The following is a 27,296-nucleotide window of genomic DNA, read 5'->3' on the forward strand; positions in this document are numbered from 1 at the left end:
GAAAACTGTATAATTTTCTTGTCACTGAAATTTTGCCATTAGTTATTATATAGAAAAATTGTCACTGAGTGTAAAATATCCATGCATTGTACCCCGGCTCAAAACCTTCTGCACAGATGTCATGTTTTAATTCTGTGCTCAACACAGTAGGTATTTAATGTAAAGTGAAAAGCATTGCATTCAATAGAGAACTTTCCTCCTGAAACTGATACTGTAAAGGAAGATGGGAGGTAGTTTTCAAGGGAACAAACAAAGGAAAAGGAATGAAGAAAGTAAGAAAAATGTGTGAGGAATTTAAATACAAATCGTTTTTTTTTTAAATAATTGAACTAGATAGAACATCCTTTTCAGATGATGTGACCCTTCACCTAAGACCTCACAAAGACTAAAAGGCAAATAAAATTCCAAGACAGAGGGCAAGATCAGCTATTTTAGAGCTTCTGAGGCAAGAATGTGATAGACACACTTCCTAAGAGAAAGGGAGGCTTTCATGAGTCAGGATAACAGTTGCTACTCTGGTACTTAACCTTCAGCTAGCCTCTCCTCCCTCAGAGGCACTGTCGATCCAGAATGCATAGACTAGAAATAGGTACAGGTTTAGAAATGTGTGTGTGTGTGTTCCTAGTTGTGCCAGTCTGTCCTTTTTCCCATGGGAGATGAGCTACCTTTATGCTCTATTGGACCACCTGCCATTGTGGCTGGCTAGCATGGTATCACAGTGCTGTATAGTCAGTGAACCCTTATTTTATACTGGCCTCAAATACTTTCTTGAACATCAATATTCTATAGTATCCTAATGAAAAAGGAGTAGTGATATGGGCAATTTTAGAGCAGCATGTTTGCATGTGTTCTATTTTTCTAACAAATGAAACACATTATTAATCTTTTACTGTGTCTAATTGATAATTTCAACTTTAATCTTGAGAGCAAACATTAGGGAAAACACAATGAATGTAGTTTCAGCCGTCTTCTGAGTATCTTTGAATACATCCCCTCTGGATAACGAAAGACTACTGTTGACATAAAAAGTGCTACTGATGGCAAAATCATGGCCTTGTTAACATTTCCGGAATAAAAGGGAATTCAACTATCAAATGCTGTTGAAAATCAAACAGGCAAAATAACCTGAATAGATGTTTTATCCAAAGACTTACAAATGAAGTGGCCAATAGAAATACAGAAAAAGAGCTCAAAACAATTAATTATTGGGAAAATACAAATCAAAACTAGAAGGAAACACCTTGCAGGCACAGAGAACAGAAAACCTTTAAAAGGCACATGTACTGGTTAGTATGGAGAGAAATTCATTGCTGGTGGGTTTGCAAATAATGAGGTTATTTTGGTTGAGAACTTTTTCATTTCTTAAAAATTTATAGAGTATATACCATCAGTTCAGCTTCTAGGCATTTACCCTACCCTATGCACTACCCAAAACATGACTACACAAAAAAAATCTATAAAGCATTAATTCATAGTTCCTGAAATTAGAAACATTTGTCTAACTGTAACTAGATATATGAAATAGCACATACAGTCATGCGATTGAAAAGAAAAATAAAAGTAATGCAGCACTAATATAGGCTATGAAATGAAGGCATCATGCTAATTTTCAAACAAGCCACAAGAGATAGTAAATGGTGTGATTGTATTTATAAGATGTAACCAAAATAGACAAATCTATATAAAGTTGAGTATCTAGTACATGTTCTGAGCAAAAGATTACTTAGTAATTATTATGAGTACCTAGTAGTGCCTAAAAGTGTTGAAAATTTTTTGAAACCTAATAGTTTTGATGTTATTTGCATAACATTGAATGTACAAGTGACTTTGTCAATGTGTTAAAAGTATGACTGCCAAGAAAGTTGTAGTTTAAAAACTGTGCCTGGAGAAATTTATCAAAATTGCTTAACCAAGCCTGTTTTAAAGGGAAAAATAGTTGAACTCAGTTGAACAAGTAAGAAACACTGACAAAGTGAGTCTTCAAAGGAAGTTTGCATCATTAAATGTTTTATTGAAAGCTGCAAATGTTGGAAACTGAACTAGATAAATGTTATGAAAGCTACTATAAATACATAAGGAAAGAAACAAAAATAGAGATACCTAATATAAATAATATTGCTAAGAGTGCAATAGTGTGACTCATATCGAATGGTAACCAACAACCCCATCTAGTTCCCTGGCCTTTACCCACCTAGGTACACACATCTCACAGTATCACTCCCACCAACAGTGTATGAGTGTTCCCCTTCCCTCACATTCCTGTCAGCATTTGTTGTCTGTCTAGTGTAAAATGGAGTCTAAAAATATTCCAAATTTTGATATCTATATTGCTAGGGACATTTTAACACTTATAAAAATACTTGCTAGTCATTTCTGAGGGCTGTGTGTTCAGTTTATTGTCCTATTTATCAATTAGCAGTTTTAATTTTGGAGGTTAATTTGTGCACTTCTTTATATATGCTAGAATTGCAGAAGTAGCAAAGGTTTTCTCCCTTTCTGTAGATTCTTCACTTTTTGATATTTCTTTGGCTGTAGGGAAGATTTACATTTCAGTTTCCAGCATTTAACAGTATTTAATGAATATAAGTGTGCAAACTTGGTTGAGTCTCTTCTCCATGAGTCAAAATTTAAAAAAAAAAATAGGAATTTCATGTTGGTGATTTTGTATCCATTCTAACTATAAGACAATTCTTAGGTACAAAACTATACATATATTTTTTTTCATTCATCTACTGTCTGACATACAAAAGAAACAAAATGCATGACAGAGGAAGAAAAGAAATAAGGAAGGGAGGGAGGGACAGACAAAGGGATGGAGGAGGGAAAGAAAGTGGAAAGGGTCATGGGAGGAATAGGTAGGGGAGGGAGGCTGGCAGGTAAAATATGAGCTATGAATTAAGTCATGAGAAAAGACATTGCTGTAGTAAATGTGTAACAACATTCAAGTTACAACTTCATACAACAAACTCTTTATGACTACCTAGGTCAACGTTGGTAATATTTTCAATTATGCTAATAGTCTGCAATTGATTTACAACTATTTCTTTAAAATTGGTACATGTCATTCTTTCTCAAGTTCACGGGGTTGGTGCACTTAGGTATGTTGTAAGAAAGAGCGGCCGGGCTGCATTCCTGGCGCCCCGCATGGCTAGCTTATGCCCAGACATAATTACACGGAAACTGTATTCTTTTGAACACTGCCTGGCCCATTAGTTCCAGCCTCTTGTTGGCTAGCTCTTACATATTGATCTAACCCATTTCTAATAATCTGTGTAGCCCACGAGGTGGCTTACCAGAGAAGATCTTAACATGCGTCTGTCTGGAGTGGGAGAATCATGGTGACTCCTGACTGAGCTTCTTTCTCCCAGCATTCTGTTCTGTTTACTCCGCCTACCTAAGGGTTGGCCTATCAAATGGGCCTAGGCAGTTTCTTTATTAATAAGAAATCACTCCCACATCATAGGTATATTACATATTCTGTTACTGAACATTTATTTTGTACAAGTCAATAGTGGATTGGTCAAGGGCTCAGGAGGAACACACATTCACTACAGTGATGACGGCAGGGAAGTTGGAAGAGTTCTAGCTTTTCTTATAAGAAACTTTTACTTTTATTTAAAAACAGACTCCTTCAATCTCATGTTGAAAGTAGAAATATTTGACAAAAACCCTTCACATTATCACACACACATTGTTGTATTGCAGTCCATATGATTCAGTAAGAATGTGATGCAAATTTCCTTAAGCCTTTAGAACTATTAGCAACATTGGCAGTGCCTCTCACAAAGCATTTTTAGTGTTGTAATCCCTGATTGCTAAATAATCAGAAATACCAACTGATTGGAACTTATCAGGAGTCAACTCTGTAGAAGATCATCACACCAGATGATTTCATTTCTTGAATTTTTCACCTCCCCCTGGATGCTTTCTCTACTTTTGTTTTAGCAGGCAAAACTTATTCACTTCTTAAAATGACTGACATTTCTACTAGATTATCTTCTAATCAAGTTTATACTTATCTGGGCTCTTTTATAAAACAGAGCTCTTGAACCACTAGCTACATTTTTCATTCTAGTGATTGAAATTATGAGGGCCATATGTTCGTTCATTTCTCAGTTGCTCCCTATTGGGTTTTGGCCTTAGTCTTCCTTCCATTAGCAAACAAATAGTAATGCTTCCAGTGCGAAAGGATTCCCTCTAGTGAAACCTGTAAACCCAAAGGAGACCCTTGCCTCAAGAGGTAGATTTACTGTGAAGTTCTTTTCAATACTGGCAATTTAGGCTCCTTCTCAGATTGATCTGCCAAGGCAGCCACTTTATCAGCATTAGCAAGGATTGTTGAATTTGAACACTACAGATGGTGAAGTTTAGTGTTAGAAAAACATCAGGCTTCTGTAAGGATTCCTAACCAGCACATCCTATGAACATCTTCACTTGCCTTTTGATAGCAGGAACAACATGCAACTTAGATGATTCACTGCAGAAAATCTGTTTCTATCTATACCAGTCTGTTCCAAACACAGGGAGGAAAACTCATTCTAAGTAGGTCGCAAATTTGAATACCATTAATGAGTTTAGCATAAGGTATTTTTCTATTAATAATTTAGGTTGTCACTGAAATTTCTTCAGTCTTTTTACTTCTCTGCCTTAATTTCCATTTCAGTACTATAAGAAAACCATGCCCTTTGGTTTTATTTGTAGGTCATGGTGCTATGATTACTCTGGCTAATTTAAAGAAGAAAGGTGCAACTGATCCTTTACTCTTCAAATATTAACCCTCCATGTAAAAGTTGAGAAGGCCTTTCTTCCCACTAGGCTTAGAATGCTGGTTTCTTCCTTAGAAATTTTACTTCTCATATTTTTAATTCAAAGACATGATTTGACCTCTCTTATTTTCTATTGTTCTAAAGACAGCCTTAAAATTTGACTTCATGTGTTGAAAAAATTATGAAAATAAATGTAGTCTGGTTTCCTAACATTGGTTTTCCTCAGAAAAAAAAATGTTGTCTTTGAAAGGACATGTGGAGATCATAATTATTTAGGAAAGTCAATAGATCATTTGGGGTGACTAAAAGAGTTCTAGTATCTTGTATCTACTCCTAAACAGGATTAAATATCCATTAAATATAGAGAAATCTGTTGTGCAAGAGAATGTGTTTTGTCACCAAGTTGATGCTGGGTGTCATCTGTATACAATTACTCCAAATGTGTTGCATTTGGGAGAAGTATATGCAAAGGTGTCAGCACCTAAGCTGCAAACTACTCAGAGTATTCATTTAAAAACAGTTGTACCCAAACACACAATCCCACAAAACCACAGGAGAGGAAAATGTCTAGACTACTTAGCCTGCCTCTACAAAAGCTACATAACTGGGTACTTTTTAAATTTCCTAAAACAAAGGTGTACTTTAAATTCCATAAGTAAAATATATCTACCTAAGAAACTCTAATAATAATTATATACAATTAAATCTTCACAAAAGACCGCTGAGTTAAGTGTCATCATTATTCACATTTTATTTGTAAGAAAACTGAAGTACAAAGGGGGCAAGGAAAGGATGCAAAGTTACAAAGTCAAACCTAGTATCTTCGCTGGAAAGTGTCTTCACATTCTGGTTGGACTCTGTCAACATTTTAACTGGACTGTGAGATGGACAGGACTGGGGAAACTCCCTTGTAGTACGTTCGTGAAAGTGTTTCTAGAGAGGATTGAAATGGGGAACAAAAGCTGCAATCTGGGCAAGAAATCCATGCTTCATGTGAGTACCATCAAGTGGGCTGGATTCAGGATGGAAGGAAGAGAAAGGGAGGAAACCCCACACAGGCAGGCATATATTCCTTTATATTCCGTTCCTTCTGAGTGAGCCAATCTAGCAGTGATCCTATCAGCTGCGGTCCTCAGACTCCATCTTCTTCCTTCAGATTTTAACATACATTCAACACCAGAGACCCTCCAGGGAGCTCCCAAGTCTTCACCACTGGATTGCTGGGGCTTCTAAATGCTGATACAGAACAGCTCTCAGCTTCTTTGTCTGGTAAATATAGCAGTGTATAGACATATGCATATTCACTGACTCTTCTTGGTCTGTCCCTCTATAAAACCTAGACGAATGGAAAAATGGAAACAAGAGACTTCTGTCAGTCTGAATTTCCTGTTTACTTTAAACCTCAAAAATAAATTTAGAATGCATTGCAATGTTCATTGTTCCTAATGCCTTCGTAACTCCAGCCGGATCGTATGATCTTCCTTCAGGCACATGTAAACACATGGATGTGCTTCCCAAAGGCCATTTTGGTAATTTTCCTCCTTGAAACTTACCTTGATAACTTTGGTAATTCCTAGTGACAGCTATACAAAAGTATGTTTTAAGTCAATAACCTTACTAAATTTTATTTTGAATTATGAAATAGAATGGCTGTTTTCACATTTTGATTTCCAACCATTTTATGAAAAACAGGCCATCACAGTAAAAATATCAGTGGATTAAATCCTCCTCCCCTTCAGACTTTGAAGAGCTCTAGTTGGGTTATTTCATTCCATTGTTACACAATGTAAGGATCAGTTCTGGGTATGGATTCATATTACTTCCCATCACTTAATGACTGGCACCTTTTGTTCTTTATCTGAATATTTTTTTACTTTGTCTTCTTGTTCTATATTTGTTTTTTTCTGTTTGAGCTGTGCTTGTCTGCTAAGCTACCCTTCAGATTTATGTAGTAAAATAGAGAACAAAGAACTCTAAAGTTGGAAGTTCAGTTACTCAGTTTGGAAAACACCTTTCTTTTTTCTTTTTTTTTTTCTCACAGAATAAATTTCTTAGGTAAATTGGATAAATTTTCACAGGCAAGCATAGCAAAATTTGCAGGTGTTTTCTATTCTTGTTGTTGTTTTGTTGTTGTTTATGTTTTCTGTTGGGGATTTTGTGCTTGCTTGTCTGCTTGCTTGCTTCTTTTAATAGCCTAGGAGAGTAAGAGAAGCTGTTTGTGGCTCAAGTCTCATACTGTTCTCCTTCTGCGGTGGAAGTCCATAGCTCAGCATGTGCCTGCTAACACATGCTACATACAGGAAGACAGTTTGGAAATCTACCCCCAGTCAAATTCATGGCTTGTAAAAATGGCAACGACATCTCGCAGAGTTCCAGGGAAAGTAGAAAGATGTCTGAAAGTAATTATCATTTCATGTAGGTTTCACATATTTGTGTTTCTTATACCCCAACATTTCCTCTAGGGTTTTCTAGATGGTGCCAACTTTAAATGCAAAATACAGTGTTTGTCTTTGGAGGCCTGGTTGTCTCACTCAAAATGATTTTTTCCAGGTATATACATTTATGTATTTTTCTTAACAATTGAATAATATTCCATTCTGTAAATGTACCACATTTTTATGACCCATCTGTCAGTTGAAGGACATCTAGATTATCTCCAATTTCTGGATACTGTGGACAGGACAGCCAAGAACATGGATGAACAACTATCTCTATATTATCATGTAGCATCCTTTGGATATATGCCAAAGAGCAATGTAACTGGGTATTAAAATATATCTATTCCCAGGTTTTTAAAGAACCACTACACAGATTTCTGTGGTAGATATACAAATTTGTCTCTCACCAGCAAGGATGAGTTCCCCTTTACCTACATCCTGACCAGCATGAGGAGAATTTATTTTAATAATCTTGCTCATATGAGTGGTGTAAGATAAAAATCTCATAGTAGGGGTCTTTGTTTTTTTTGTTTTTGTTTTTGTTTTTTTTTTTTTTGGTTTTTTGTTTTAGTCTTGAGGCAGGGCATTTCTTTGTATCTCTCACTGTCCTGGAATGAGACTGATGTCAAACTCACAGACATCCTCTGCTTCTGCTGCCCAAGTGCTGATATTAAAGGCATGTACCATGGCAACCTGCCCCTCCCTTAATTTGCATTCTTGGTGACTCAAGCTGGCTGTTGAACATTTCTTTAAGGGTTTCTCAAGTATCCATCTTTCATCTTTTTAGAACTCCTTGTTTGGAACTGTACCTGCTTTTAATAGAATTGTTTACTTGATGTCCATTTTGTTTACACTAGTTCTTTATATATTTTAGATATTGGGCCTCTATCAAATCAATAATTGGTAAAGGCATGTTCCCATTATTTAGGTTGCTATTTTACCCAAAAGATGCCATCCTTCTTCATACAGAAACTTCCCAAATTTATTGAGTCTCATTTATTAGTTATTGGTCTTAGTGTGCATAGACATAAGGATACATATTGGTATCCTGTACAGAAAGTACCTTCCTGTGTCAATGAGTGCAAAACCATTTCTTACTTTGTCTTCTATCACATCCAGGGTATCTGATCATACATTGAGGTCCTTCATCCTTTTGTACTGAGCTTTGTGTATGATGATAGATGTATATCTATTTTAATTATTCAGGATGCAGTAATCCTGTTTGATCAATGTTTGAAGATGTCATCTTTTTACAGTATGTATTTCTTGCTTCTTTGTCAAAAATTCATGAGTGTTCATAGGTGTGTGGATTTATGTCTGTTTCTTCAGTTCTATTATTTTGATGAATCTGTCTGCTCTTATACTAAGTCAATGAGATTTGTATTTCTACAGCTCTATAGTACATCTTAAAGTATGGAGTGATGATACCTCCAACAGTTCTTTCATTGTTCAGAACTGTTTTAGCTACCTTGTTATGTTTTAGTGTGTATGTGTGTGTGTTGTCCACATGTGTGTGTTTCAATATAAAGTTAGAAATTGTTTTATTCAATTTCTGCAAAGAATTATATTGGGACTTTGTTGTATACTTTATTGAATCTAGTTTTCTTCTGGTAGGATGACTATTTTTATCACATTAATCCTCGAAGAACATGGGCGATCTTTCCACCAACTGGAAAAGACAAATATTGGTAGTTTTTCTCTTGTATGTGTAAATTAGTTTTCAAATTCGGAGGAAACATGATCAAAATATATTATGAGAAATCAAATTTTTAATTGAAAAATAAAAATAAACAAAACTTAAAATGTGAGAGACCACTTGTTTTTTCCAATTTTCTTCCTCCTCTTTTACATGCTATGACTTGTACAACAAGAGCTATCTGTTTATTTCTGTACAACAGGTTATAAGTGAGAGACTTAGAAAGCATACATCTATTATAATGCAAGTTTTATGTATCAGCATTTTTGTCATCATTTTAGTAGGTCCTCACCTGGGTTTTCACAAGGATATAATCAATGTATCAACTCGTGAAGTTCTCATCTGGAACTCTGACAGGTTGAAAATCCACTTGCAAGTTAACTTCATTTGGGCACACAAACACTGTTATGTACACAATACAAAGCAATTTAATTCTTCCTCACAAGACTCATTCAGTCACTTGCTTCAATGTTCTTGGTCTTTTAAATTTCAACATGAGGGATGGGAAACTAGAGAAGTGATCGATTTTCTCAAATCCATTTTTTAAGCTATGAACAAAGCATCCATACCACAAGTTTGTTTTTTTTTTATAGAAGATTAGCAAAGAGTAAAACTTTGGACTGTCTGTCTCTGAGGCTCAGGCACTCTTTCTTAATTCACATGGACATCTTAGAGCAGCAGATCTACAGAGTATGCTTTATCAAATCAGATTACTACATTGTAAGTGAAGAAAATGAGCACACAGGAAAGACAGCTAGTCATACATAGCATGAAGTACGAAAGACTACTCGGCAAACCCCGAGGACACTGGCATGGGTATATCAATAATTTTCAACTAAAAGAATGTATTAACAATACAATAAGAAGAAATCATAAAAATAAACCAATAGAAAAGACAGTAACAACTGATTTTAGGGGGTGTTTGGGGGCTTTGTTGTTGTTGTTTTAAGACAGGGTTTTTCTGTGTAACAGTCCTGCCTGTCCTGGACCTTGCTTTGTAGACCAGGCTGGCCTCTGACTCACTGAGATCCACCTACCTCTGCCTTCCAAGTATTAGGATTAAAGGCATGCACCACAATTGTCCAGCTAAGAACTGATTTTTTAAGTCTCTAAAACTAAAGAATAAGTACATGAATTAGAAGAGTATAGTGATTGCTTGAATAAAGTTAAAGGATAGTTAGAAAGATGGAAGATACTCAATAGAAGCTTGGATACAATGAACATAAAAGAGAAAATGTCAATTGTAAAACATCAGAAGTTGAACCATAGAAGACTTCATTCAAAATAATATGTACAGATTTTATTATCCTCAAACAAGAATAACAGTGAATAAAAGAGCATAGGGTAGATTGCTAGCTTAGGTGTTCAAAAACCATCTACAATATGGATCCTGGGGACCAAATTCAGAGCATCAGGTTTAGTGGAAAGCCCTTACCTGTAGAACCATTCATCAATCCCATGTCTTGTTTTATGTATTCAGGCATCCATTCCTTCAAGTTAACAAAAATTACTTCTTTAAAAAATAATATAGGGTTATTACCTTGTATTCCACAGTTTATCTAAAGGTTTCATAGTCTATCAAAAATCCTAAGATATAAACATATTATTTTCATTCAATTATTTTTTCAGCCTGCCTCTTCCAAATCTGCTGCTCTGGTATTTTCCCTCTGGCGGCCTGGTTTTCAGGCTTTGCCATTGGCTTGCGCAGCTGCATAACCACCCTGATGTCAGTGTCAGGGCTGCCCATTCTCCCATTATCCTTCAGATCTTCTGTCCTCTTGAACTGCCTGATCCTGTCAAACTACATCATGGGAGAGATTCAGTCTTCAGCTTTCATCCTGCTTTTCTGTGTCTGTATGCTATCACTGATCTTTAGAATAGTATTCATTAGCAGGGTAAATACAGGAAAGAATGGAAGGAGTGAGAGAATGGGGAACATGGCAAGCCACACTGGTGCATAATACTGGGGGAGATGCACTGTTAGGGAACTTAAGAAGTCCCCCTCTATAGACTCATTCACAAAACAGACCATGTAACAGTTGGAAGACTTTCTAGAGAAAAGCCAAAAGATTGACCTAATCTGGATTTCAAATGTTCTGTGTTCTCTGTGTTGTAGATTAGGACATAGGTGTGGAATTATCTCTGCAGTTAACTTTGAATTTGAAGTTCCCACATGGCCACCATCTTTCTGAGCCAATTAACCAGACCTTTATTGTGCCTCCTGGTGGGGTTATTCAGGATGTGCTAAATGGTTTAATTAAAATCTGTCCTCTCCCTAATGCCCATTTGGAGGCATACCTTTCTCAAAATAGCAATTAAAGATATATCAATTCATTACTCAGAGAGAGAAAAAAGAATCACTGATTATTCCCTTAAGATAAACAATTTGACTTTCAATAATCTCATTTAAAATAGTATGTTAAAAAAATAAATGAAAGTTTTTCTTCTTTTTTAAAACTGTATTGATCCTATTAATCAAACAGAATACAGAATTTAAATATCTTATGCTGGAAATTATCTTGAGTGTTACAGGAAAAGAAGGGGAATTATACAATGACAAACTTAGTGATGTTGCCGATAGGAACAAATGGGTAAGCTAGTGGAGAGAGAAGACATTATAGATGGCATTCCGACCATAAGGAGCAGGCATTACTAACCTCTCTGCAAGTGCTGTTGCACACCTTGTGGCGTTTAATACTATTCCCCTATTATGAAGATGATAGAGGATTGGAGAGACGGCTCAACGGTTAAGAGCAATTGTTGTTCTCATAAAGGGCTCGGACTTGATTCCCAACATTCACATAGAAACTCACACTTAGATGCCCTATTCTGATAACTACGGGCACCACACATGAGCATGGTGAACAGACATATAGGCAATGAAAACATTCATACAAGTAACATAAAATAAATATTTTCTTAAAAGGAGAATAATAAGAATTTGAGAAGTTTCAAAGTTTCTTCCTATCACTTCGCTATTGAGAAGTAGCACAGCATTAAGTCTAAGCTTATGGAACTCAGAATCTACTACATTGGAGGTTCCACCCACATTTCTCACTGGGGTTTGTGGAGAGTGTGACTACAAATGTCTATGGCTATGCCACACATTGCAACTTTTATCTCAACTTTATCTGACTTTCTCTTCCTAAGATCTGAATGGCATCTGTTCTACTCAAAGCAATGATCAGCTCTTGGGACTCTGAGTAAGGTGGGACTTTCCCATTTTCCCACTGTAATCTAGCTTCCCCAGGAAATAGCCTGGAGGCCAAAATATCACTTCCAGATGTTGTCAGCAGTGTAGAAGCCACCAGCAGACTCAGGTAGAGCTATTAAGCTTATTTAAAAAAGTCCTAATCAAATGGACAGAAAAGATAGGATATGAATTACATAAGCTGCTACTATTAGAGGAAACTGGGTGAACAGCATATGGATTTTTCCTAATTTTTCATGCTTCCTATCAAATTAATTAATTAATTAATTAATTCAAGAATAACATGCCAAAAAAGCAGGGGGTAAGTTATTAAGTTTGGGGTAAATGCTGAAATAGTGAATTTATATATATTGTGCATTTAATAGAATTCTCAGTTCTCCTTCATTAAATAAGGGCCTAACACTAGCTGTTGTGGTGGATTTGAACGTTCGATACACTCAGCTTTCATTTGACCTAATGTAGACTGTCAGAGAGCACCTACACAGCTAATTATTTCTGTTAGGTACACTGTGGAGAGAGAGAGAGATGAAGACATGATCTGGCATTTCTGCCAATACTAAGTTCACTATAAATGAGAAGAACACATTAAATTTTAACTTATGAATATCCTTAAATAATAAAAATATTCAAAAGAATTTGACAGAAAATTATTTGAAAATGATATTCTAAATTTAATTTCTTATTTATGATTGTTCTGGGAATCTCCACTTTAGCCATTGGTCCCCTGTCCTATTAAAGCAGTCCTTGCATCCAGGAAACTAAATTCTCTTCACACAGGAAGAAAGGTTCAGATTTGTCTTGTCAAGTTATTCTGATTATCTGAAAATGCATTTTTAATGGGCAAGGCTTATCAAGGGCCTTGATGCTAATCCAGCAACTTATTAGTTTGCGTAAATAGCAGTCTTTAAATCAAGACTGTAGAACATGTTGGAAAATAGAATGCACATAAATGCTGCCATGAAGGTTTCTTCTGTAGGTATCTATTTGGAAACTTAGATTTGATTCGACAACATGTAGCTGATAGGTATGGACTTAGAATTATTGAGGAGAGACTGTATTTACAAATTCTGGGACATCAGGAAGGAAAACTAGACATCTATGTCTTTGAAAATGTTCTCTGAATAAGTTCCCTCTCTACAATAGAAAAGAAAAGTGAAGTGGTATGTATTATTTGAGCAAAAACCTAGAGAATCCTCCCAGGCCAAAAAAATAAAAAAATAAAAGAAATATGCATAATCATTAAAACAAAAACAAACAAACAAAAAGCAGTTGGTCTCAGTTCTTTGTCTCCACAGCACATGAAAGATGAAAGCAACGAAATCACTCCTGACAAACTCTTACCATTTTTACATCTTTCATTTATACCTTTTCTTTTTCAGTAGGAGACGAGGGCTCCAGCTTTGCATCATGGGCTGCTTTCAAATCACACAACTGTGATGATCATAAAAATGACTAGCAATAATATCTCTTTGTAAAGCCCTCCCCAGTTTCTACCAAATTACTGCAGGATCTTTCCTTTACCCTCAACCACTAGGATTTTTTTTTTATTTTCAATCTTTCTGCACAGCTGTATTGTAAGGAACAATTAGAAATCAGATAATCATCCCCAGGAAGGATTTCATTCATTTCCTATTTTAACACTACCCCTATTCTAAATAGTTAATTATGAATTTCAAACATTAAAAGAAAGAACTCCGCAGCCTGTACTGAGAACACTGAAGAGATTGTTTCCAGGAAAGTGCCTCATCTGGTACCATAAAAGCCAGCCATGATGATGACAGTCCAGCTGCTCAGCAAGGATCACTCACCCTTTATGGACTCCCAGAAGCTTCCCTGCAGCATAAAGGAATTCATATTTTTATTGCTTTGTATTCTCTCAGCATGAAGGAGAATTTACATTTCTTAATTGGATTTCTTTCTCTCAGCTCCAGAAATTACAACTATCTCACTAGACTCCATTGCTTGGCAGCCCCCAAGAAGCCGTTGTACAAGTTATTTATAAAGCAAAGTGGAAGGCAAAATTTTTCAGAAAATTTCAAGGCCTACTTACATGAGGCTTGACTGAGGTATGCTGAAAACACAAAGCACATGACTGTAGCTCACCTACAGAATAATAATTTGCAAGGCAAGATTAAGGAATATGAATTTCAAAGAGCTTTGTTATTAATATAATAGGACTAAGGATACCAGAATCTAATTTCTGTGCTTTTAGTCTTTAGTTTGATCACTTTATAATGGTAACATATTTCTGGGCTCTTTAGACTCTAAGAGTAAACTTACGAGAAACAAATAGAACTAGAATTTATGTGGTTAGAATTTGAAACTTTTTAATAAAGGCCTGAAGATTGATGTTAGTCATAATTCTCCAAAAGAACATGAACGATATACATAATTACACCAGGAGAGTTATTACAGTGGTTTTTAGAATCATGGACTGGATAGTGCCACCGTGTTCCCCTGTAGGCTGGAAATCTAGGAGAACAGTAGCTGCTAAGTCACAATGCTGAAAGCCACAGAAGAATCTTGGGAATGTGTCTAGCTGAGGCTGAAGGCTGAGATGCTTACTAGAGAGTCAGAGAATAGTTCACATTTAGATGACGAAGAACTAGGATTCTGCTGTCTGTGGTTGATGACAGTAGGTGATAGAAGTACACCTTCCCTAGAAGAGACAAATATGCACACTTGGCTAACTCTGCTGTATGAGAAGAGTCGAGTGTTCATGCTGGCAAACTCGCCTGCTTTTCATTCCATCTGTACCCCATATAGTGAGATAGTGATGCCCACATTCAGAGTGAGTATTTTCTCACTTATTATACTGACCCATGTGCCAAATAAATCTGAAAACACCCTCAGAGACTTACCTTAAAAACTTTACCGATTTTATAGACACCACTCAGTCCAGTAAGCAACCAAATCTAATGAGTATACTCATACATATTACAATTACATCTCAAACCTTCTCCATCACTCTGCTATCTGGAAAGACACTTATCCATAGGACTATATTTTAAAAGTAAACCCCACCCATTTCAAAGTGCCAATAAAGTGGACATTGTGTTCATTTATAATTTTCTTGATTCTGAAATGCAGTTATGAAAGTCAAGTTTGCCTATCAATCTGTTAAGGGTTACAGAAATGTTGCTGAACAACTGAAATATAACTCTTGTTCTATATACTGATTTATACCTAGGCTAACATTAAATAGTTGAATAGTTCTTGGAGCATTCACTAGCTAAGTTGCAAAGTCCCAGCTGTTTTCTAGTGGTGTCATCCTCATCAATCACAGGAAACAAAGACAACTAATAAAAAAGGAAAAGGGGAGAAACTTATGTCAAGTACCTTTTTCTATCTATCTTTCTGTTAGATACTCTACATACATTTTTAGTTAATTCTAACTTTGAGAATATATATTGCTTCTTCTCTCATTTAAGGAAGCAGAGATATTTCATAAATAAGCTTCTCTCTGTTAAGCTTTACTAAGATAAAGCTGGAGTTCGGTGAGAGCTGACTACTTGGAAAGTATATGATTTCTCTAGACAGTGTGGAAAACATTCAAGTATCAGAAAAGATGACAAAGAAGCAGAGAAGTAGATGAAAGAGAAGATGAAAATTAAAAAAAAAACAGAAACGTTGTTATGATGGGCTTTATTAAAAAATGGGAGGTTTTGAGGTATAATTGCAGTGATAGCAAAACAGAGAAGAGGATTTACAGAGTCCATTTTAGAGGAAATCTCTTTTTCTAGTAGAAGATACTGCAGTGTTGCCCTTTGTAATCGTCTGTTTCCTAAGAAAGAATCCTACTCAGTATTCCGTTCTGGCATTAACTCCACAGAGCAACAGTGGCTTACCAACATTCCTTTCCAGTAGAATAGAAACAATAAAATATATCTTCTACTCATCAATTTTTTGCAAACAAAGCTGCAATTATTTTGAAACAAAATTCTTTTCCTATGCATATGTCAACTGGAGACATTTTAGTCCCAATCACAACACTGTCACTAAATGTTTCCAGTTAAACATGTCTCCCTTTTCCCAGCTAAAAACAAGTGATAGTACCTAAAACCTAGGATCTCCTTCAAAATGTTTCCTCAAATATGTTTAGTCAATTTATGCATGCAAATTTTCATCACGAAATGTGGAAGATTCTAAAGATCTGAGGTCATGGGGTTTTCTGATGTACTATGTAGAATGGTCAGGAACCTATGCACATGCTACTTTCTTCATTGAAATTGTATAGCTCTGTAAAACTGTTTTCATCAGATTTGTAGAATGGATAGGAAGAGACAGAAGATTAGGTTATATAAAAGCTCTATCCAAATATGGAAAAATATTGTTTGAACTTGACCTAGTGGCAGCTGCATAGGTTTTATGGTCATGAATTCACCCTGGTGAGCTTTTATGCCAATTGCCTTTTATAAAGACTAGATCTTTCTCCTCATTACCACATGGTGTCTGTGAACAAGGTTTTATATTGACTGTTCTCAAAATATAAATGAAATGAGGCTTGTCAGTAGTATCTGTGGTGGTCCAAATGAGAATGGTTCATGGTTTCATATATTTGAATATTTGCCCCCCATCTGGTAGAACTGTTTGAGAAGGATTGGGGGCATGGATTTTTTTCTTTTCTTTTCTTTTCTTTTTTTTCCAAGACAGGGTTTCTCTGTAGCTTTGGGACCTTTTGTAGAACTAGCTCTTGTAGACCAGGCTGGACTTGTACTCACAAGTTTCAACTGCCTCTGCCTCCCAACAACTGGGATTAAAGGCATGAACCAAATAGCTCAATAAACACAATTAAATTTTAAAAAGGCATGGTGGTGTGAGAAGTCCTTCTGTATATGTGTTGCTTTTATTGGTTAATAAATAAAGAAGCTACTTTGTCCTGTGATAGGACAAAATAGAGTTAGACAGAAAAATTAAACTGAAGGCTGGGAGAGAAAATGTAGAGTCAGGGAGAAGCCATGGAGCCATCAGAGAAGAAAGATCTGAGCTGCCAGCTTGAACCTTGCTGGTAGGCCATGAGCCTTGTGGTAAAATATGAAATAATAGAAATTGGTTAATTCTAGACATGAGTTAGCTAGCAATACTCTTAAGTGATTGGCCAAGCAATGATTTAAATAATAAAGTTTCTGTGTGATTATTTCATTGTTTGGGCAGCCAAGAATGAACAAGTGGCCTCCTACTATACAGTATGCCTTTGTTGGAGGAGTTGTGACACTTGTGGTGAGCTTGAGATTCTAAAAGCCAATGCCAGACCCAGTACTCTACCTACTACTCTTTCTAGTGTTCTGTGTATGTGTGCATGCGAGTCTGTCTCTATGCATTTATCTATTTTTCTCTGTATATGTTTCTCTCTGTCTCTATGTCTCTCTCTTTTCTTCTTCCTCCTCTCTTCTTCCTCTTCTCTTCTTCTTCTTTCTCTTCTCTTCTTCTTCTTCTTCGTCATCTTCTTTTTGCTCTTCTTCTTCTTGCTCTTCTTCTTCTTCATCATCATGTTCTTGCTATTCTTCTTCTTCTTCTTGCTCTTCTTCTTCTTCTTCTTTTCTTCTTCTCCTCCTCCCCCTCCTCCTCCTCTTTCTCTCTCTGCATGTGTGTGTGTGTGTGTGTATTCACCTCTCTGTCTACTATCTTGTGCATATGACTCAAGATGTAGGCTATCCACTACTGCTTCAGTATTGTACCTTGTTTGCCTGCATCCTGCCATGTTCCCCACTATGATGGCCATGGACTCACCCTCTGAAACTACAAGGTCCCAACAAACCCATTGTTCTATAAGTGCCTTAGTTATGCTGCTTTTGGCACAGAAACTAAAAAGATAACTAAAACAGATTCCATTCAGAATTGGTTATTACAAAATTAATCTAATCTTGCATGAGATGAATAATGACGAGATCCAGGGACAGAATGCACACAACAGTGAAAGTTTGGGACAAATTAATAATGTAACAAGCTGTTCTTAAGATTATTTAACAGCAAACATGTTCTTCATTACATGTTGGAGAGTCTGAGTTCTCTGCACTCATACATTTCTCCTTGCTTAAGTTACTAATTAAATGAAGGAGAAAGAAAGAGGACTGGTAATATGTGGGATGAAAGGCATAAGTCGACAAACTCAGTCCAAGCATATTTTTGTCCAACTACACCAATTATATATCTCATGAACAGAGCATCAACATCAGCTGGCTGTTAATATTATTTATTTGCTTTTTTTTTAAAAAAAAGAGTCTCACTATGTAGCCCTGGATGGCCTGGAACTCACTATATCCACCAGATTGACCCCCAAATCATAGACATCCTTTGTCATTGTCTGCTAGGATTAAAGGCAGGTGCTATGCCCCTTACAGAAAACCTTTTACAAAATGGTTTTAGTAAGTAGATATTAACATATATGGTAAAATGTTACAATTTTTCTGTTTGTATTTAATCATTTTTAATACTGTCCCAGAAATCCAGCTACCAAATGGAAAATTGTGCTTTCCATCTTTTCAGAATATATATAGAAAAGTAATAGACTCTTTCTTAAATTATCTTATAATATCAATTCTTTCTTAGAAATTGAAAATAATATTTACATGTCTTTCTTAAGACCTCTGTTAAGATTGGGGTTATTTTCTCTTTCCTACATGCACACACACACATACACACACTCAGTATTTTACTCTGAGAGACCATTCCTAAAGACATATGCTAGGATGAACCAGAACTACCCATTGTTTCTTTCCCAATTAGAATACTTCCTATCCTCAAAAGAAAATTTTCTTTTCAAATATTTTAAGAGACCTGAAAGAGAAATACAAAATAAGAAAGCAATTCATGTTACAAACAGGAATATATTTGAGAATATTTGATTAAATATTCGTATTTGTGAGTAACAGAAAACAAGCTAGAAAGCTTAATGAGATATTCCTCAGTTGTGAACCTGACACACTCTAGACAGAAAAGCATCTTTTATCATGGAGGGGTAAATTTGAAGAAGAAGAAAGTTCAAGTGAGAAGTCATTGTCATGCTTATAATCCAAGTATTATAGAGTGTGGCGGACCTCTCGACTGGCGAGAAAGAACAACCACCACATCAGGATTCCACTCAGATCACGCTTTACTGGAGTACCCTTGATTGATGGGGAGCATGAAACAAGAGGAGCAGGAAAACAAGGGGCAGTAAGGGAAGGGCAGGGAGAGCATGAAGCAAAGGGGGCAGGGAGCGAAGGGGCAGGGAGCTAAGGGGAGAGACAGCATGAAGCAAAGGGACGGGGGGGGGGCACTTAGGCAGACGCTTAAATAGGGAATTGGCACACGGGTCGCCCTGTGATTGGCTGCCACCAACAGCTGACACCAGACCGCATCGGGATAGGCTCAAGGATCCTCATCCACCGCGCATGCTGGAAGCGGGGACGCACAGCTCTCAAAGCCATAGCCAAATATGGAGTTGTTTATAACCAACAAAACAGGATGTCGGCGCCATCTTGTAATGGCGATCCTGTCCGGCTCACTACAGTTCCCCCTTATTGTTTGTAAGCAATGAGCGCAGGACTAATGTCATCCAATCTGACCCCCACCTCATGTTGTGTTGGTCAATCGAGGATGGAAGATATTTTCCACGGACACACCTTCCCCTGTGCAATGGGTACTCGAGGAACCCCGGGGGTGCAAAGGCTGTGTCGCAGGAACCTACAACCACACACCTTCCCAAGTGCAATGGATCGACAGATCCCATGGGGTGCAAAGGCTGTGCAGGAGGAACCTACATCCGCACACCTACCCAAGTGCAATGGATCAACAGATCCCATGGGGTGCAAAGGCTGTGCGGGATGGAAGCCCTAAGCGTCTCTTAGTGCTGACAACCATATCTGGGGGAAGGAGCCACACTCCAGGGTAGCTAATGCCTGAGAGATTACAACCTTATCCCAATATAGCCTTATCCCTATTGGTCTGGGCTTGAAGGCAGCAAACCAACCACAGGCACAACACACAGCCACCCAGGCAGCTTGCCAAAAAACATGCCTACGCAACTGAAAGCACAGAGACCCTTTCTCTGTAATGTTACGTGCTTCTGCTAAAAGGGCCACTTTAGACTTATACATTAAAAATAGTAAATCAAGGTTTCTATTGGTGGTAAAAATCAGGGGAGAACTGTGGCATCACGCCGAACAGGCATCGCCTTTGGGAGGGCTGACAGGATTCCCCTTCTGTGCTCCGCCTTCCCCTGGATCCATGTCATCAGGGATGTCAGCTGGAACTTCCTCCAGAGACTTAGCCTCATCCTTAGGAGCTTCCTTGATCATGCATGTCAGCCGGCTCGGAACCCAAAGCGGAGCCTCTTGGCCCTGTGGAAAAACATATACAGCTCCCCTGGATCTTGCCACCACAAGATCCGGTCCATCCCATTTGTTATCCAATACATCTTTCCACATCACATATTCCTTTTGTTCCATAGGGCCTGCTGCATGCTTTACAGCTGCTGCAGTACCCGACTCATTCAGGTTTAAAAAGTTAAGTGTGAAGAGAGCAAGGGAGATTCTTTCCCTGGGGGAAGAGGATTCAGCTATTCTCCCTTTTTGTTTTTGTAGAATTTCTTTAATATTTCTGTTGGCTCTCTCCACAATACCTTGTCCTTGTGGATTGTATGGAAGACCCGTAATGTGGGTCATTTGGAGCTGTGCACAAAAGGCACGAAATCCATGGGAGATATATGCTGGGCCATTGTCTGTCTTAAGGCGTAGGGGTTTTCCCCAGGCAGCCCAGGCCTCAAGGCAATGTGTTTTTACATGAGTTACTTTTTTTCCCCGCTAGGGGCGTGGCATGAATAATGCCAGAAAAGGTATCCATTGATACATGTAAATATTTTAATTTGCCAAATTCAGGCACATGGGTAACATTTATTTGCCATAACGTGTTAGGTTGTAGCCCTCTAGGATTGACCCCAACATGTAGAAAAATGAAAATAGATCTACATCCATCTCCATGTACAAAATTTAAGTTTAAATGAGCCAAAGGCCTTAGCATATAAAAATTATGTTGAACCTCACAGAGAAAAATTTTTGAAGCACACTTTGCCATATCTCAAACACAGCCTCAGTGGCACAAACATTTGGAGAAACCATAAATCTCCTGAACTGAGAAACTTTTGTATAACAAGGCTATATTGTGGGAAAAGATCTTTACTTATCATAAACCCATTTTAAAAATATGAAGAACTTAGGAAATTAGTTATTAAAAATTAATCCAATAAAAATATTTGTTACAGACCTAAACTGAAAACTCTCAACAGACGAACTTAAAAATGACTGAGACACATTTAAAAAATTCTCAAACATAACATCCTTTAGCCATCAGAGAAATGTAAACCAAAATTTTGAGATTTTATCTTATCCTTGGAAAAATGACCAAGATTAAAAATTACTGCTAACAATTTATGCTTAAGAAAATGTGGTTAAAGAAAAAACCTTATTGTTGGAAGTGTAAACCTACAGTCACCTTTTGATCACACATAATATTGAAAAACCTGGAAAAACCAGACTCCTCCAGCAGGAAGAGAAGAATCAAAAATCTAGGACTAGCCATTTCAGCGACCATGCCCTAGGAACCAGCTGAAGACAAAGCCAGACTGCAATCCTGATAACAATCCCAAGAAACAGTGAGTTTTCTCTTGATTATCAGCTTGTTGTGTTTTAGGAACTAGCTGATTACGACCTTGGGAGTGGTCCCGAGGCAGGGAGCTGTCCTTTAGCGACCACCGTTGGATTTTTGGAATGTATGACCCTCCTGGACCTGTGGCCTCCTTTTTTAAAAATTCTTTCTCCTGGTCACTAGGGGTTGAACTCCTCCCCTGCCAACAAAGGCCTTGTGCGCGTGACCTCAGCAAGGATGGTCTCCAGCGAGCCATGTGGGGGCCTGCGCCATCCCTAGACCTGAGTGAGGGTCTCCCCAGCATTGGGAGTCTCCCATTATGTCTATTTTTTAAAATTATGCAAATATCTACCTCAAAACTTAGCAATACCCCTTTTGGGCCTAAATACAAAGTTGTTTAACCACAAGAACATGTACTCAGCCTTGCTTAGAGGTGGCTGAGCAGAGCAGCTGGGCCGACCTGATCCAGGCCGGTTGTCCCGGGCTAGGACAGAGGTTTAAGCTGGTGAGCCTCACCAGGGTCCCGCTGCACTTCTATGCTCTGAGGCCCCTGCTAGGAGTGGCCTAGCGTTCTAGCCTGTCGGTCCTCAAGGCAGGTCCCTTGTTTGCAGCTTTGCATCTTGGAGCCGCAGCTGTTCACATTCTACAAAATCTGGAGGCCTCGGTAACTCAAACCAGAAGAATATAATTCCCTTCCTTAGCATATCTTGTTTAGCGGCCAGATCTCTACCAAGCCTATCATAGGATGACACATTAAGATTGCCAGAGGCGGCTTTTTCCAGTTCTTCCTCCTCCTGAGGGTCTAACTCCTCCTCAGACCGATCCAGGCCCGCAAATTCCTCGAGCGCTGGATAGAGGGGACCTCCCCTCTTCTCATTAGCCTCCCTTTTAGGGAGGACTGTATCAGGATCCTTTCCTTTTACCTTTCTTCTTTTAGGCCTCTCTAAGTTTTCTCCCTTTGAATCTGAATCTGAAAAACTGTTCTTGTGTTTAATGTGGGCCTTTCGCCCCTCTCTCGGAACGTCCACGTTGTTCCCCGCCCTGAGGTTGCGGCCGGACTTATGGCAGTGCAACCAGAGACAGCAGGCCAGTACCAACACCACAAACGCCACGAACACGAGACCAAACACCCAAGAACCCACTCCCGCAAACAGCATACTTGGGGATACTGAAATTAGCATACTGGGAGAAACTTACCGACTTCACCACTCCGCGTGTTGAGTTCAGAATCCTCTTCGGCCCTTCGCCTGGTGACCGAAGTTCCCGGGTTTCGGCACCAGCTGTGGCGGACCTCTCGACTGGCGAGAAAGAACAACCACCACATCAGGATTCCACTCAGATCACGCTTTACTGGAGTACCCTTGATTGATGGAGAGCATGAAACGAGAGGAGCAGGAAAACAAGGGGCAGTAAGGGAAGGGCAGGGAGAGCATGAAGCAAAGGGGGCAGGGAGCGAAGGGGCAGGGAGCTAAGGGGAGAGACAGCATGAAGCAAAGGGACGGGGGGGGGGGCACTTAGGCAGACGCTTAAATAGGGAATTGGCTCATGGGTCGCCCTGTGATTGGCTGCCACCAACAGCTGACACCAGACCGCATCGGGATAGGCTCAAGGATCCTCATCCACCGCGCATGCTGGAAACAGGGACGCACAGCTCTCAAAGCCATAGCCAAATATGGAGTTGTTTATAACCAACAAAACAGGATGTCGGCGCCATCTTGTAATGGCGATCCTGTCCGGCTCACTACAATAGAGAATTGTTCTTCCAAACACAGGAAACTAGGGCATGGGTACTCATTTGTCAGATAAAATCATTCTTTGTCGAAGGTATCTCTCCCCCAAGGCAAAAATTTGATAAAAGCTAATCTGAGCCTACCGAAATTACTCTTTCCAAAGACAGCAAGAAAGAATGAGTCACTCTAACCCCCATACGTATATCCCCATCATCATCGCCATTCGATTGTTAATGAAGGACTGGAGAGCAGAGTTGGGTAATGATGTTCTCTGGGAAGAAAATGACAGGACTGTAGCAGAACCAGTTCCAAATCATTACATAGAAAAGTTTCAGCACCGGTCTATCATGGTCTCTGAAACAGAACATAGTTGAGATTTAATCCTTTCAATAGTTTCTTTTTCATTATAGAAAGTTCTATAAGGCAAAAATACCAATAGCTCTCATAACCTTTACTACATCATCAGAGGTTCGAGTAGCTATGGACAGAGAAAGATAGAGAACACAAAGAGAACAAGGTTGTATGTCAAGGCTGACAGTGTTACAAAGAACTGTGCTCAGCTACAGTTTTGAAAGTTTCATGAACTTTCCAGGAATGGAATTATCTCTTCTGTAGGGTGAGGAGCTGAGCTCATAAAGAACACAAGGCAACACAGAATAGTACCAGGTAGTTGTGGAGTAGCTAGAAGTAAATAGGGACTGAGACCACAGGAAGCAATAACAGAAAAAGACTGGATGAGAGGAAGATGAGACACAACAACCTACTCTCTGTCTACCTAGAAAGCTGCAGCTTATTAAGGTCACGTAGAGATACTTTTCTAGTTTTCTCCTCCTTTCGGTATGAAATATGAATGTCCTTCATTCGCCTTAGATAGCACACACACTTTCTCTACGCTCTCTGAAACTAAAACAGAAAACAGAAAGAAAAAATCAAGTACAATGCTTATAGAGGTGCATACTTCATATTTTTATAGACCTCCATATTCCACTCAAGCCAGGGTCAAAGTAGAATTCCCTTTGCTCTCTCTTCACTTAGAAGAACAGACAACAAAGGACCGAGCAAGCACACTGTGATGGAAGATTCATTATCAGCCAAAATCTGAATCACCATAATTACACACAGTTCATAAGTGCAAATGGTCCCCATCTCTTGGCAGATTAAAAAGCCCAGTGATGAGTAATATTGCTGAGCTAAACATGCCTGTTTAATAAGCCACTCAAATCAACACTCCTGTTATCCCTTGACACACAGGCAAAAATTGTATCTGTCAGCCTAATAAAATCCCATTTGTTTTACCTGAAGGTCCTGTGAACCACCTGGTGCCACTCTTTGCACTTCTTATTCCCTATTAACTTTTGCTTGGTAGAAATTAGGGTTTTTATTACGGTCATTCTTTCCACCAGCTTACAATTATTAGGTCAATGCATGCATTTGGAAAAAGCAGTCCAATATGAAACTATTAGAAAAAGGCTGAAAATACCAAATGATATTAGCAATGCTAGATTGTAAAATTTAGACTATAATCAAGCCTCTGAGTTTTTGTAATGACAATTTGTAGGAAATATTATGCAGTAATAGATTGTATTCACAAAATGCTTATTCCCAGATATTTCAGCTTTACTTAGCAAGGTGATGTCTTCTGGTGGTTAAATCTATTACCTCTTCAAAATTCCAATGCTCCTTCATGTTGACATAGAATCTCTACTTTGATTTAAGTTCAATGAGTACTTGAGAAACTAAATTCAGTTAGAAATACTACTAATATCTTTAAATTTAAAATATTTCTGCTTAACAAAAAGATAGATTTATCAATTAGAAAATAGGCTAGAGGAATTCTTTAAGCCACAAATATTATGGTCTTTCATTAGTGTTTTCAAAAGTAGCCAATGTTGTCCAAAAGAGCAATAAATAATATTTATCTTAGATGTCTTATTATTGTGTGTACTTATTTTCTTTTCTTGAAAAAATCTACCATACTAAGAAAAAAAAGCTCAAACAAAGAAGGGATGCAATATCACAGGTTCAAACAATGATTCCATTGAGGTGTGTGTGAGGGTAGAAGAATATAATGAAAACTTTTCCAAGTTCTGCTGACATATGAATATAGCAAAGGAACTGTTCTGTTATCAAATGTAATTTGAACCCACTAAAATTTGCTTCCATAGTGACTATTCTGTTCATTTTTGTTTGTATGCTGTGCTTCCCATTCTCATCTGGAAGTTTCGTAGCCTGAGAATTACATCAGACTGGTGTACTAAAGGTACCCTAGACTGAGAGACTTTGGTCGCAAACTCTCATTTCTTACCCTTTTGGACACTGGGAAGATAGTGATCAAAGTGCCCACAGATCTGGTCTCTGATAAAGACCTGTTTACTGCCATGTAGAAGGATACCTTCTTCACGTATCCCTGAATAAGAGAAAGCAGAGAGAACAGAAGTTACCTAGTAGCTTTCATTATCAGGCATTTATCCCAATCCTAAAGCTTCCACCCTCCTGACCTAGTTATTTCCCACAGACACCATCTCCAAATACCATCATATTGGAAAGCAGATTTGAACACAAGACTTTTGTAAGGGAAATGTGGCACAAACATTCAACCCTCTTCTTTTTTTTAATTAAAATTTATTTTTTATTAAAAATTTCCGCCTCTTCCCCACCTTCCTGTTCCCTCCCCCAAATACCCATGCCCCACTCCCCTCCCCCTCCCTCTCCAGTCCAAAGAGCAGTCAGAGTTCCCTGCCCTGTGAGCAGTCCAAGGTCCTCCCCCCTCCATCCAGGTCTAGGAAGGTGAGCACCCAAACAGGCTAGGCTCCCACAAAGCCAGTACATGCAGTAGGATCAAAACTCAGTGCCATTGTCTTTGGCTTCTCAGCAACCCTCATTGTCCACCATATTCAGAGAGTCCGGTTTTATCCCATGCTTTTTCAGTCCCTGTCCAGCTGGCCAAGAGATGCCCTATCATACCACAAAAGTATTTGTTCAACTATGTTCATAGCAGTATTATTTGTAATAGCCAGAACCTGGAAACAATCTAGATGCCCTTCCATGGAAGAATGGATGAAGAAAGTGTGGAATATATACATACTAGAGTACTACTCAGCGGTAAAAAACAATGACTTCTTGAATTTTTCATGCAAATGGATAGAAATAGAAAACACTATCCTGAGTGAGGTAACCCAGACCCAAAAAGATGAACATGAGATGTACTCACTCATAATTAGTTTTTAGCCATAAATATAGGACATTGAGCCTATAATGCACGATCCTAGAGAAGCTCAATAAAAAGGTGAACCCAAAGAAAAACATATAGTTATCCTCCTGGATATTGGACGTAAACAATATTGCTTGGCAAAAATTGGGAACTGGCGGGTGGGGTGGGATGGGGGAGAAGGGAGATGGGGAGAGACAAGTAAGAAGGAGAGGATGGGGAGAGCTTGGGGGAATGGGATGGTTGGAATAATGGAAGGATGGATATGAGAGCAGGGAAGTATATATCTTAATTAAGGGAGCCATTTTAGGGTTGGCAAGAGCCTTGACTCTAGAGGGGTTCCCACGGGTCCAGAGAGATGTCCCCAACTAAGTCCTTGGGCAGCTGAGGAGAGAGAACCTGAAATGGCCCGATCTTATAGCCATACTAATGAATATCTTGCATATCACCATAGAACCTTCAACCCTCTTCTTTAAACACCAATAACATGATAATCAGGAAATTGTTACTGACTGCAATTACAGACATATTTGGACTCCCTCTTCTCCAGCACATCTGTGACTACACCATTTTCTATAACTTCCTTGTCTTATCACCTTCCATGATAGAACTCACATAAACTT

This window comes from Microtus oregoni, unplaced genomic scaffold (assembly GCF_018167655.1).
Source record: "Microtus oregoni isolate MIOR12 unplaced genomic scaffold, Mior012 000005F_ref0000423, whole genome shotgun sequence".
NCBI lineage: Eukaryota > Metazoa > Chordata > Mammalia > Rodentia > Cricetidae > Microtus > Microtus oregoni.